This window comes from Gadus chalcogrammus, chromosome 16 (assembly GCF_026213295.1).
Source record: "Gadus chalcogrammus isolate NIFS_2021 chromosome 16, NIFS_Gcha_1.0, whole genome shotgun sequence".
NCBI classification, from domain to species: Eukaryota; Metazoa; Chordata; class Actinopteri; order Gadiformes; family Gadidae; genus Gadus; species Gadus chalcogrammus.
The window spans coordinates 28,836,849-28,852,036 of NC_079427.1; the positions used below are offsets into that span (position 1 = coordinate 28,836,849).

The following is a 15,188-nucleotide window of genomic DNA, read 5'->3' on the forward strand; positions in this document are numbered from 1 at the left end:
TCCGTCTTTACGGAGTGCGCCTTATAGTCTTTACAAAGTGCGCCTTATAGTGCGGAAAATACGGTAATTCACTGAGTTCACCAACTAATACTCTTCACTAGAAATGTTGTGTGAATTGATTTTCAAGCAGTCTTGCGGTATCAGCCTAGTAGATGGAACAGCGAGGTGTCCGATAGGCGGAGATGATCAGCGGGAGTGGCCAGCGAAGCTGTGCATCGTGGTGCATGGTGGGAGTTGTTGTCTTCAATCCACAAGCGCCAAAAAGTCACTTTCTGCCTTTTCTCGGTCAAGACGGCACCAAATTAGAATTTTATTTCATTGTTCGACTACATATAGGACCCAATTTCAATACATATTCATGCCTCCACCGGTGAAATGCTCCTTTAATACTCAGGGTATTAAGTTTGTGACAATGTAAGTGCATGTTACTTTGTTTCCTTTATTTATATAAATAAATCAAACAGAGCTGCATTCATAATACAGAAAAAAGTCATACACAAAATATATACTCAGATACTCAGGCAAAATAAACAAACTCTACACTACTGCGCCTGAGTATCAGTATATATTTTGTGTATTATGATTGCAGCTGTTTGATTTATTTATATAGGCTTGCTATATAACTGTATATGTTTTTTAGCCTGTAGTTATTTATTTACTATGCTTCATAGAACTAAAGGTGTTTTTATTTTACTGTGTTTTTATAGAAACTGAAAGACATTAGAGTATTTAAATAAACAAGATAATAATGATGAACATAATATAGTCTGAAGCAAGCTACGTCTCCTCCTCCTCCTCATTCCTTGCATTCTCATTGATGCACTATTCCTTGATGCTATTTAAACCTAATTGATCTAGCCCTACTGCATTATCGCTAAAACAGTAATTATAATTAAAGCTAAATTTGCACATAAATATGGCGAATTAGAAAAATGAAACGACATTTCGGCCCTTGGCATGGCATGCATGACCAAATTTGGCCCTCTGGAAAAACTAATTGGGGAACCCTGCCCTAGAGCATGGTTTCTCAACGGGGGCGATACCGCCCCCTGGGGGTGTTCGCACAACCTAGCGGGGCGCTGGTAGCGTGATTTTTTTTTTTTTTTCATTTTTGATTTTAAACTTTCATGGATTTTCAAAAATTTGTGAAAAGTAGGCTACCTGAAATAAATAGCCCATTTTCATTTATTGGTTTGTAATCCCTCTACCGTCTCAGCTACTTTTTTACTGTCTATGCGCAGTGGAACAGTGTTCATACAGGGGGGTTCGGTCCTGCACACGCCCGGACTCCCGTTACATCAGCAATCGTCATGATCTCCATAGTAAGATGATGAACATAACCCAAGTTCGGGGGTTAACAGTTCGATAACCAACACAACACAATGAAACATGGCCGATAGCAAGAAAAAAATAACAAATTTTGTTTTCCTCCTTCCTCTTGCTGTTGTTCAGTCCCAGCTGCTCTGAGCGTAGTCTCCACGAAAAGACTGTTGCATTTCAAATACAAAATAAATAGGCCTAGTTAGGCCTCTACCCGCGATCTGTTTTCGCGTTGCCCGGGCCGCGGTGCCCGTGGTGCCGCTGACGGGGCACGACGGGAGACTAGTGGCCGGGAGTCGCGGGAGTGCTCGTGCCGCGGTCACGGTGAATGAATGTTTAATCCAACCATTTCTTCCTCAACTCTTCTTTTTCGGTCTCTCTCTCTCTCTCGCTCTCGCTCTCTCTCTCTCTCTCTCTCCATGGTTCCCGCGGGTCCTTAAAAAGTCTTAATTTTTTTTGCGTAAAATTAGGGCCATAAATTGTCTTAAATTTACTGTAAATTTGCTCTAGGTATTACATTTTGCAGAGGGTTTTTTAAGACTAGGGGAAATTGTCGCGCACAACAAATCACCTAGTGCGTCTTTTAATTACGGCATTTTCAGGAGTTTTACGTTACGTTAACGTTGACATCTGTCATCGGGGGGGCGGTTGCATCTGCAGCCTGCAGCTGCGTCTGTAGGCTAACTTGCTGGCACTACTTTTAGCTAGTGACGGTTGACATCATTAGGCCAACTTGCGCTACTTTCAGGATGGGACAGTGCAAATTCAATGAGAAATAGTTTGAGGAGGATACGTTTCGGGGGTGGTTGGAGAAGGCAGGTGACTACGAGGCAAGGTGTCGTTTATCCCGAAAGGCATTCATGCTAGGGACCATGGGAGCAAAAGCTCTTGAGTCCCACATGAGGTCGCAGAAATATATCCGATACTCCGTGGCAGCTAGCGGGACTACACCGATGCCTGTATTATTTGAAAGAAGTGGACTGAAAAGTTCAGCATCCGTGGCTAGTACTTCACATCAGACGGCGTTAACCGGCTTTGTGTCGCCACCAGAAACCCAGAAGGCGGAGGTATTGTGGGTTCTCCACACGGTGAGCAGACATAATTCCTTCAAATCGAAGGAGGACATTAGTAACGTCTTGGCTGCTATGTTCCCAGATTCTGAGTTTGCGAAGTCGTTCACCTGCGGTGAAAACAAAACGGCCTATCTTGCCAAATACGGGATTGTATCTTTCATAAAAAGAGAGCTGTCACGCAGCGTAAACGATAAACAGTACGTACTGTTTACTGGCCCACGGACGACACCGACAGCCATGTCTTATCGCGGTACTATGTAGTGGTGCAACGGATCAAAAAACTCACGGTTCGGATCGTTCCTCGGATCAGAGGTCACGGATCGGATCATTTTTCGGATCAGCAAAAAAAAAAATAGACAAGACAAATAAACATGTTTTGTCTTTTTGTTTATTAACACTTTTAAATTATTCAATTGAAATATATAAATTCAACTTAAAGTGTACAATTAACATCTTCTTTTCAACATAATCAATGAAAAACAACTTAAAGTGCAACATAAAAAGGCATATCTCCTTCCTTTAAACATGGACCAATGACTAGGGCCCGACCGATATGGTTTTTTCAGGGCCGATACCGATACCGATATTTATGAAAATGGGAGGCCGATAACCGATATGTGCAACCGATAAATATAAAAAAAAAAAATCTCAAATTAATTAAAAACGGCACACACTGACTCGAACTTCCATTAAGTGTTTTTAATAGTAAACATTTTAAGTACAGGGAGCTGCCAGCAGCATTTGTAAAATAAAGCCAAACTTAACTTAGAATAACTTAACATAGAATAAAACTGGGAAAAATAAATAAATCAATAAATAAATAATCATCAATAAAAAATAAAATCACTCCCTGCTATGAGAAATGAGTAAAACATCACTGTAGAACTACTTTGCAGTGAACCATAGGCTGGTTTAATGCCCAAGCCTAATATTGCCAATTAAGTAAAAGAACATATAAATTAAATGTTCTTTTAATGCAATCTAATACAGTATATGCAATCTAATACAGACATATTTAGAAAATAAATATTTGATACAAACTAAATCATTGTAAAAAAACAAACAAATAATTGTACATATAAATTGTAAATAATTTATAGTATGTCTCTATATAAAAATAGTCAAAATCATATAGATAAGCCTGTATATTTCTGTAAATATACGGCACTAGTAGTTTACTTAAAGTAAAAAAAAAAAAAAAGCAAACTACAGCACGTATAACCACCTCCTGATTCATTTATTTTACGTCTAGTGGCTGTGCTGGGCTGCTTGTCTGCCTCTGGGTGGCGAGGTGAAACGAAAGCATTTAGGTATAAGGTTTTCACGTCACAAATAAAGGCGAATTACAAAGAAGTATTTGGATCATTGTACCTAGCGCACATCAAATGCCAGCACTTTGAGATCACACCAGGCGTGATTAAATGGTCAAAGGGCCTGGGAACGCACAATAAAGAAACTAATAGACTGAACGTACAATGTGCCTTTAGGGCCTGAGTCGCGTACTGTAGTGTTCATGAAGTTGTTTCCCTAACACCAAGTTAGTTTGCGCAAGCCAAAATGAACTACCAGATGCTGTCGTATCTCTGTAGCTACTTGCTGCTAGCTACTGCTAGCCTGTCTGTATACCCGTAACAAGATGTTACACCAGTTTGAAACGCAGCGACTGGCCAAAACTTAATTCTATTTATTTAATTTGAGGGACATTGCGACCAATCACCGTTGGTTCTACCGTGCTCTATGCTGGCTCTTACTCAGGCAGGCTATAAAGTAGCTAACAGGCTATCAAGTAGCTAGCAGGCTCTAAATGGTTCGTCTCGGGAACAAACACAAACACGTTTTATTTGGTCTTCATTGACCATGGCTTTCAGTCCACCTTTCGTGTAGAACTACAGACACGTTCACGTTTCCATGTGGGGTTTTAACAATAACTGTAGTAGGACTATACACCATGTTGAGACTGCTCTATGGACAACCTTTTCAGTGAGGAGTATTCGCTGTCATTCTGGTTGTCCTTGCGTGAGCTAAGGTTTGTGTCGTTATTACACAGATCAAATGGATCGGTTTCACAAATTAATAAACACCTTGTGGTGCCGTGCTTCTGCAACGTTGGTGTGTTTGTGACATATTGCAGGGGATATTGCTTCGTATATGCTTACCTCGAAGGAAATGTGTTTTCTCTGCTTTAAGTTGTATTCGCAGCACCGTCCTTAGCCCCACTTGGCCGTCTAAAAACCGCTCACGAGTCACAGGGAGCGTGAAGGCACCCCGCCCCGCTTGCAGCCTTGCGTGTTGATTGGTTGTATTCCGTGTGCCAAACAAATCAGATGCTGTGACGGGCGGGGCAACTTGGCAAGGCTCATGAATTCCAAGTGGCAAGAGCGGAAGGCGCGTTCAGAACGAAACGGCTGCAAAATTGGTTGTGGAAATTATATGAACTTATCGGTGGGAATTTATGGAAAGTATGGCCGATACCGATATCCCCAAAATGTTAAATATCGGCCCGATATATCGGCCCGATATATCGGTGCGGCCGATAATCGGTCGGGCCCTACCAATGACCATTAATAAAAAACAAATTAAAGTGCAACATAAGAAGGCACATCATCTTCCTTGAAACATGGACCAATGACCATCAATAAAAAACAAATTAAAGTGCAACATAAGAAGGCACATCATCTTCCTTGAAACAAGAACATTATCATCAAAGAAGAATTAAAGAAAGAAAACAAAGCATACATGAGCTTATAATTTTAAATTCTTTTTCAAAAAGACAAGGGTGTCTACATGGTCTGGGGAGAGTGTGGACCTCTTTGCAGACACTATGTCCCCTGCTGTTGAGAACACTCTCTCGGAAGGAACTGAAGAGCCTGGCACAGCGAGATAGCATCTTGCCATCTTAGCAATATGAGGGTATTTACGCTCATTGCTTTTCCACCATGTCAGTGGATCACCATCCACTGCAATGCCGCTTGCTGCCAGGTAGAATGCCACCTCCTCTTTGATGATGTCAGCAGGAGTCTTGCTGTCCATGTCTTTGCTGCAGGCAAAGGTCTCTCCAAAAAGCTCTGCCAATGCCGACTTCTTTTGTGGAGGAGATGTGTCCAAGTTTGCTCCTGTTGGCTCTGACGCTTGACCCTGCAGAAAAGAATAGGTCATTAATTAAACCTATTATTTATTTTCATGTTTCATAAACATGAAAAATGCGGCAATAACATTAAATGAATGCCATTATTACTGAAAATAAAAAATTTATGAAGATTTAAATTGATCATTTTAAAATAATGTTTTTTTCCTTTACCTCATCACAGTCTTCAGTGGCCAGACTGCTCACCATCTCAGTGGTGAGGTCACTGTATGTCCTCTGGCGTAGGTCAGGGTCTATGTGAGACAGGGACTTAAACCTCGGATCCAGGGCAGTAGATCTGTGGAGGTAGTCCTGTAGAGTAGGGGGTGAAGTGTATCTGGGCTTCAGGTCCTCTCTAATGGCAGTCTTGACATCTTGAGTGATGGTGCTGTCTTCCACACTTGGAGCCATGGATTGTAGAATCCTTGTTTTCAGCGGAAGGATCATTGACACAGATGGTGACGTTTCAGTGCTCAGCAGAGATGTAACAGTTTTAAGGGGTTTAAGCACCTGGAGGACCTCCTCTGCCACTCTCACATCATCATCAGAGAGGGTTATGATGTCTTTGACATTTTTCTTTAGGGTCTTGTCGGTCAATGCAGAGTATATAGCTGCCTGCTGCTCCAGATAACGCTCTAACATATCATAAGTGGAGTTCCACCTTGTTGGGACATCATGTATGAGCTTATGAGTAGGCAGCTTTAGCATTTCTTGCCTTGTCTTAAGCACATGAGCAGCTGTTGTGCTTCTGTGGAAGTAGGAAACCACCTTCCTGATCCTCCCAAGGAGGCGGTCCATCCTATTGACTGAGATTCCCTTCTGTGATGCCAAATTTACTACATGTGCAAAGCACCCTATCTGTGGGCCCAGTCCTGCCTCATTCACTGCATTTATTTGATTTTTGGCATTATCAGTTGTGACTGGGATATTAGTAGTGGGCCTCTTTATCTTCCATTCCTCCACTGCTTGTGTCAGTACCTGCGCAAGGTGACTGCCTGTGTGACTTTCGTAGAGGGGGCGTGTCTGCAGCACCGGACTTCTCATCTCCCAGTCTGCTGTGATGAAGTGAGCGGTTATTGTCACATAGCTCACCGTTCCCCTCGACGTCCACCCGTCTGTTGTGAGTGCAACAGAGGGTGCTACAGCTAGCTCATCCACCACCTTTTTCTTCTCCTGCTCATACAGACCTGGCACAATATTGTCGCTGAAGTGGGTGCGCGACGGGATGTCGTAACGTGGCTCGAGCACGTTCAGCATGTGTTTGAATCCCTTGTTTTGCACAACGGAATATGGCCTCATGTCAGCACCTATAAACAGACCGATAGCGTTTGTGATCGCTTTAGCGCGGTCTGATTGCGGAGGAAGGTGCTGCTTGAATGCCGCGGTGATTAGCGGTTGTTGAGCCGCTTTCGGTTTCACACCGGGGTGATGTCGCTTTAAATGAGTGGCCATGCTCGATGTGTTTCCACTGTTGTATGGCTTTCTTGTGCCACAGTGCCTACAAACCGACACGGTTTTATCCACCAACCTCTTTCCTTCTGAATTAATTTGACAGGGAAGCCAAAATGCTCCCAAACAGGGGATTTAAATGTGGGGCGTTCTAGTTCTTCTGTTCCTCCGCTCGCCATGACCACGCTGTGTTGCAGGTTTTTCTTTGTGTTAGCAATCGCTATCGCTATGTCAGCTACGTGTTACATCTGTGTGGTAACCTAGGCGACAGGTTTGTGTGGCAGCGCGAGTATATGGAAACAGACGTAGCACTGGAGGCAGCAGTTATCGTTACAGTAGTCACCGAAGTCTAGCCTACTTTTATTTTCCATGCCCACTGTTCTTCATGTTGTACGCTGAGGACAATAAATCACAACGAGCCATAGGACTGTTTGCTTATTGAAAAGGGAACTGTTGCAGACTTTTACCCAGAGCGTGTTAAGTAGCTCAATTTGCGCACAATTTTTTTCTTTCATAAATCAATCCGCGGATCATGCGTGCACCGAACCGAAATAGATGATCCGAACGGATCACGGATCAATGATGATCCGTTGCACCCCTAGTACTATGGATCACAGTTCATGCTGGATCATTTTAATGTAAGTATTCCAAACAGTAAATTAATTAAATTGTGTGACGGGCTTTGACTTTTTCCCAAAAATCATATTCGAAGTTTGTTTGTTTATTAATTAAATATTCGAATATATTCGAATATTTATTAATAATCTTTTGACCATTAAATTCCTTCTGTAAGACCTGGATTGGGCTTCGCAGGGTTTGTTTACCGGCGTTGCTATGGTTACCGGTCCTGCGTGTTCCGACGGTTTATTAGGTATCTAATAAATCGCTGTCTAATCAATACTTCATTCAATGCCTCTTCCGTGGTCATTACAATATTATGAGTAGACTGCGTCGGGTTCTCTGACGCTCTCCCTCTTGGCCTGCCATAACGGGTTCGAATATTAAAGGGACTCTTACCTTTGTTGCATTTTTACACTTTTTTTGGATAAGGTTAAATTGGTATTAATAAGGTAATAACACTCTAATATGCAAGACAGACCCACCAGGAGTAAAAACAAACATTTATTTTACTCTCATAATATTTAGTGAAAACTTCAACCAATAAAATTCTTCGGACCGAATGACCTTATTGGCCGACAGACCTGTCTGTTTGCTGCATGGATATATAAGGTTTTCCGTCTGCTTCTTGTGGCGCATTCGGGCCCGCGTCATCAAGGCGCGTCCTCAACTAGACAGTAGCGAGTAGCGACCGTAGCGACTGACGATGGCAGACCAAAGTGGTCCACGGCGTACTGAAACTGCACCATTCAGTCCGATTAGGGGACTCATCTCGGACTCAGACTCACAGAGTTACCCTCCTCTGGAGCCTCAGGAAGACCTCCAGACTGTTGGCCACCAACTGCACCATTCAGTCCGACAAGGGGACCCGATTCGGCCTCAGAAGCCAAGTGGTCCCGCTCCCCTGGATGATTCTCAGGACCTCCAGACCGTTGGCAACCAACCGCACCACTCAGTCCGATTACGGGACCCATTTCGGACTCAGACGCGACGTTGTCCCGCTACTCTGGAGCTACAGGAAGACCTCCAGAACGTTGGCACCCAACCGCACCACTCAGTCCGATTACGGGACCCATTTCGGATTCAGACGCGACGTTGTCCCGCTACTCTGGAGCTACAGGAAGACCTCCAGAACGTTGGCACCCAACCTCACCACTCAGTCCGATTACGGGACCCATTTCGGACTCAGACGCGTCTTCTTCGGACTTGTTGTTTACTAGACCCCTGGTAGATATTATGACCCCTGGGAGTCTAAACATAACCCATGGGTGTCTAAACATAACCCATGGGAGTCTAGAACTTTTGTACTGTAGCGACCCTGGGACAGTTAAATAGTTTGTGTGTTATGTGTTACATTATATTTCGTTGTCCGCTATGCCAGTTGTTCTATGTGTATGTATTGTAATGTTCTTCTTGTCAATCAGCGTGGGGGCGAATCATTAGGTCAGCTGGGGGAGGGCCTTGGAAGAACAGGAGGGTGGGGGCCTGCACGCGAGTGAGACCGTGTTGGGGGTTGCCGGGGTAACCGGGGTTTGTTTTGTGTCGGTTTTCTGCCGTTGGTTACAATGTTACGGGTTTCAGTGACCTGGTTTTGGTTCATTAAAACTACCTTCAACTACTAATGACTCGACATCATTATGTCACCGGCGAGGTCGTTACAGTACTCGCTTAGTTTTGTACTCTAAAAAATAACGCTTAGGGGGTGGGGCATTGGAGGAAGGCGGGATGATTTGAATGTGCTGTAATTCTCAAATGCAACAAAGGTCAGAGTCCCTTTAAGGGCTGCCTAATATTCGTTTGAATTTTGATTTATTTTTTTATATTCGCCTTATATTCGAATAAGGAAATTCGGCTTCAAAGCGTGTGTGCGTGTGTGTGTGTGTGTGTGTGTGTGTGTGTGATCACTGTCAGCCGTGTTTACATGGACACATCTGATCCGCATAGATGTGGAAGAACAGCTCAATCGGAATAGAAAAGGATCATATAATACGCCTCAATCGGAATACAATTATCTGTTCGTAATATAGTTCTATTCGGCTACAGAAGAGGTGGTGTAGTCTGCTATAATCGACATGCATACACTTATTCCGATTAGTTTGGGGTTTAACTTAGGAAAGCTGCAGTAGTTCGCATTTGGTCCACTCCGCACTCCAAACTTGACCGCTGTCAAGGACGGTGGATTTATTGCCTGATTCATGTCTTTGTTATCACTCCGTAGTAGTTACAGTAGTCCGGTAACATATCAACCCCAGCGTGTCCGGTTGCTAAGCGACGGGTCATGGGTGACTATGGGTGACACGGGTGGGTTAATGTGTTCGCGTATCGTCGTGTCCGTGCGCTTCCGAGATAACTTTGCAAGAGTACTGCTAGTACTACAGCTACGGTTGATGTGTATAAGTGACTAAATTATACACACCTTTTCTATCAAAAAAAAATTCAGACATTTTTTGGGTCATAAAGGGACTCTGACCTTTGTTGCATTTGAGAATTACAGCACATTCAAATCATCCCGCCTTCCTCCAATGCCCCACCCCCTAAGCGTTATTACAAAACTAAGCGTTATTTTTTACTTTACGAGTACTGTAACGACCTCGCCGGTGACATAATGATGTCGAGTCATTAGTAGTTGAAGGTAGTTTTAATGAACCAAAACCAGGTCACTGAAACCCGTAACATTGTAACCAACGGCAGAAAACCGACACAAAACAAACCCCGGTTACCCCGGCAACCCCCAACACGGTCTCACTCGCGTGCAGGCCCCCACCCTCCTGTTCTTCCAAGGCCCTCCCCCAGCTGACCTAATGATTCGCCCCCACGCTGATTGACAAGAAGAACATTACAATACATACACATAGAACAACTGGCATAGCGGACAACAAAATATAATGTAACACATAACACACAAACTATTTAACTGTCCCAGGGTCGCTACAGTACAAAAGTTCTAGACTCCCATGGGTTATGTTTAGACTCCCATGGGTTATGTTTAGTCTCCCAGGGGTCATAATATCTACCAGGGGTCTAGTAAACAACAAGTCCGAAGAAGACGCGTCTGAGTCCGAAATGGGTCCCGTAATCGGACTGAGTGGTGCGGTTGGGTGCCAACGTTCTGGAGGTCTTCCTGTAGCTCCAGAGTAGCGGGACAACGTCGCGTCTGAATCCGAAATGGGTCCCGTAATCGGACTGAGTGGTGCGGTTGGGTGCCAACGTTCTGGAGGTCTTCCTGTAGCTCCAGAGTAGCGGGACAACATCGCGTCTGAGTCCGAAATGGGTCCCGTAATCGGACTGAGTGGTGCGGTTGGGTGCCAACGTTCTGGAGGTCTTCCTGTAGCTCCAGAGTAGCGGGACAACATCGCGTCTGAGTCCGAAATGGGTCCCCTAATCGGACTGAGTGGTGCGGTTGGTTGCCAACGGTCTGGAGGTCCTGAGAATCATCCAGGGGAGCGGGACCACTTGGCTTCTGAGGCCGAATCGGGTCCCCTTGTCGGACTGAATGGTGCAGTTGGTGGCCAACAGTCTGGAGGTCTTCCTGAGGCTCCAGAGGAGGGTAACTCTGTGAGTCTGAGTCCGAGATGAGTCCCCTAATCGGACTGAATGGTGCAGTTTCAGTACGCCGTGGACCACTTTGGTCTGCCATCGTCAGTCGCTACGGTCGCTACTCGCTACTGTCTGCCGTGGAATCAAAACAAACCCTCTAGTTGAGGACGCGCCTTGATGACGCGGGCCCGAATGCGCCACAAGAAGCAGACGGAAAACCTTATAAATCCATGCAGCAAACAGACAGGTCTGTCGGCCAATAAGGTAATTCGGTCCGAAGAATTTTATTGGTTGAAGTTTTCACTAAATATTATGAGAGTAAAATAAATGTTTGTTTTTACTCCTGGTGGGTCTGTCTTGCATATTAGAGTGTTATTACCTTATTAATACCAATTTAACCTTATCCAAAAAAAGTGTAAAAATGCAACAAAGGTAAGAGTCCCTTTAATTTATGTATGTGTTGGTCTTAAAAAGTCTTAAATTTGACTTTAAAAATGGTGCAAGAATCATGTCTCTCTCGCTCTCGCTCGCTCTCTTTCCCCCCCCCCCCCCCCCCCCCCCCCCCCCCCCCTCTGAGTCTACCAACTCAGAGGGCATTGATTGCTATTAGTGACCACTGCAAAATCAATGAAAAACGATGCATAGGATCAGGGGGGTGTTTGCTCAAAAATGTTGAACTGTAACATAATTCACACATTCATACCAACAGGCCACATATGTCCTTGGCGACTAGAGAGGCTTCTTTCCCACCTACGGAGGGATCCTGAGCCTAGGGAGGCGTCCGGCCCATGCAAGAAGCCATTCATTCATGTACCAATTCTAGAGAGACGAGCGGCCCAGGTGTTCGACAAACTCAGACGTTCAGGGCCACAAACAAAGTTGCAATACAAACACATAGCCACAAGAGAGCAGCATAGAGACACGTACGGTTATCCAGGAGGCGGGAGTTCAGCACCATGCTTAGCCAATCAGAGCACATAACTGAGTCCACGCCTGCCCAATAGATAAGTCACGACACATAGCCCATGGGGCTAGAACGTTCCAGGTAACGCATCTATCAGGTGCCCTACTAAGTGTATCTCCACGCATGCATCATACAATTCCTCTCCTTTTGCTTCATAGAGACTAGTCCAAACCTTTACAAAATAAAGTGAGTTAAAGCGATCCTGACTCACCAGACTTTTTCCAAAAAGAACACATCTGTGGTATAAAGGCTGGGACGAATTTTGAATTATAAATATGTACATTTTATGTTGAAAGTATAGACCGTCGCGATTCAGCCTTTGTACCAATGATACTATAGGGTCTAGCATATAACCGCGTTTTCGGATTACAGTTTAATGCATTTTTCACAATTTACCAGCTCGTTTTGATGGCTGAACAGAAAATTTGACTGGAACTACTTAGCAGGTAGTTGTTTTTTTGCGTTTAAGATACTGTGATTTCTTGCAGACGATCCATGGCTGCCTTAGTGAATGTTGGCACACATCGAATAATCGATTATTCGTTCATGCCACCCACCCATGGGCGTCAGTTTGGTTTGAAATGTGCTGGGGACAGAGACGCATTCGGAAGTACATTTTCAGAAGTGCTGGGTACAATGAGGACGCACTCTTTTTCTCTCTCTTGAGTGCCGGTAATGAAAGGTTCTGAAAGACGGCATACCCATTTAGCTTATTACTAAGGAATAAAATGGAATAAGAAAAAGGAATAAAACGGACATATGACCCACTATGTTCTGCTCGATGTATCCAATGTTGAAAACGTGACATGAAATTGCTAAGCTAACAACATAAACAAGAGGAGCTAGGAAAGGAAATTAACTGCATGTTTAAGTTCAGAAGGGCCAAACGTGTGGCTACACACAGCACTACAAAAGTCGTCAAGATTGAAAAAGAAAAAAATATTTGTTGCACAGCTGAACGCTGTATCACATCATGAGCTGGCTGTTCTCAATTCACAACACGCATTCCATCAAAACTAGCCTACATCAGGCATTCTGACCAAAACGCATGCACTCCCCCCCCACAATTATTCCAGAATTCAAGCAAAGCAAGAATGACCAAAAGTCACTTTGTGTCAACAAGAGACTGACTCCACGACTATCAATTGCAAGTTAAAACAGCCGACCACTTGAGTGCAAAAAACACAAAAGACCTCGCCACAGCACCAGCAAATCTTAATCAATAAATATCGCGTCTTACCTTTATTTATGTGACAGTGGTCTGCAGATGCATCCCGTGGTGTAGCCTACCACATCCATTAAGTTCAACAGGTTATCGTTCTGATACTGTCACTGGAACTAGCAACCTGCTCTGGTGCTTTTTACCTATGTATTCAGGCTAAAATGACTTGATTGTCTGATGCCTCATCATCCCAGCCATAGAGTATTGGTATTATTTGTAATGGCTACTTGGCAAATCTAAAAAATATTTTTCCAATGTATTTGTTATCATTCGTAGCGTTGATCAGCAGATAAATAGTTCGCCAAAGTCGTTGACGTCGCATAGCAACCGAATACGCTGGGGTTGAGAAGTTACCAGACTGCGGGGTGATACAGATGATGTGAATAAGAGGCAAAAATAAACACTTTCCTTGACAGCGGTCAAATATGCTGGACGTGAGCATTTCACTGCATTGAGAAGTGTATTAAACAAAAATAATTGACAGCTGAACGTTAGGAAGGCCCATGCAAGTGAGTGGAGCAGTCTACAGCATTGAGAAGAGCCGTGTAATAAGTAAGAGATAATGTATAGAACGCCGGTCATTATCGGGAAAATAAGCCCCGACAGGGTGAACAGGACACCGACGCAAAGCGAAGGTGTCTTGCTTCGCCCTGAAGGGGCTTATTTTCGATAATGATCGGCGACGTTCTATACATTACCCCGCTTATTACACGGCTACTTGCCAAAACGAAAAAATTACTTCACATGGTGTGTCTTTTTACAATTTATTTGTTACCCAGCATTCGTAGTGTTGATCAGGAGAGAAATAGTCCGCCAAAGACGTTGACGTCGCTTACACCGGGATTCCACCGGACACGTACGCGCCGCGGAACGGCCGCGTCCTCTGCCCTGCGTCCATTCCTACCGGGCGCGTAACGGCAGCGTAGCGCTGCCTTGCGAGCCAGCCGTATTCACGCGAGATCACGCGATAATCCTAAACCTAATGTACTCACCTTCCAGTCACAAAACTATTGCAATTAAATGCCACGCTTTGTCCTTTCTGACATTTTCCTTATAAAAAGGATGATTTGGTACATAAATGACTTCATGTTGCTGAACTTCGACAATGAGTCTCTCGTCGTCCATGTTGCCGACTCTCTGAGACCCTTTGATTGATTGACTGCTAACCTGGTGCCACCGGTCATGACGTAATAATGTTGATGTGAAGTTACATGAGCTGAGTATTGTGTTTTATTTTGAAAATTGACCGGATGCTCTATGGCTTTTACTTTTCACTTCCTGCCCGGCTCGACCTGCTCTGTCGAAATTGACGCGGTTTAGCAGCGGCTCGCGGAAAAAATAGAATTGGACGGAAAGATAGCGCCGCGGCGTGCCGCTCCTGGGACGCTGCTGAAACGCTCCGCGGCGCGCCCGGTGGAAATGGTCTCATTGATTAGAGTGGAAGCGATCAGCAGCGGTGACCGCGGCGCAGCCGTCCCGCGGCGCGTACGCCTCCGGTGGAATCAAGGCTTTAGCAACCGAAGACGCTGGGGTTGAAAAGTTACCGGACTACTTGAGGAGTGATACCAAAGACGTCATTAGAGGCAAAAAGTCCTTTATTTTCATTGATAGCGGTCAATTATACTTAGCAACGGATTCACCGCCGGATGTTGTGAAGAGCCCATGCAAGTGAACGGAGCGTTCCACGGCATTGAGAAGACCTGTGTGTAATAATCCCTAATTATTCAACTCGATTTTATTTATTTTTTTACAAGTGGTGGGTACAAAATGATTCTTGACGAAATCTGGTGGGGACGCGTCCCCGGTGTAATCGACGCGTATGCACCCACCGATTATTCGAGTAATCGAGTTATTCACATCCCTAGTTAAAATAAGACACCC

General features: G+C 44.4%; 1 protein-coding gene across 1 annotated transcript in view; it reads left to right on the forward strand.

Moving 5' to 3' along the window:
• Window positions 1-15,188, forward strand: part of LOC130406517 (adapter molecule crk-like) — a 68,485-nt gene that overhangs the window by 50,814 nt on the left and 2,483 nt on the right. The gene's annotated exons all lie outside the window — the stretch shown is intronic.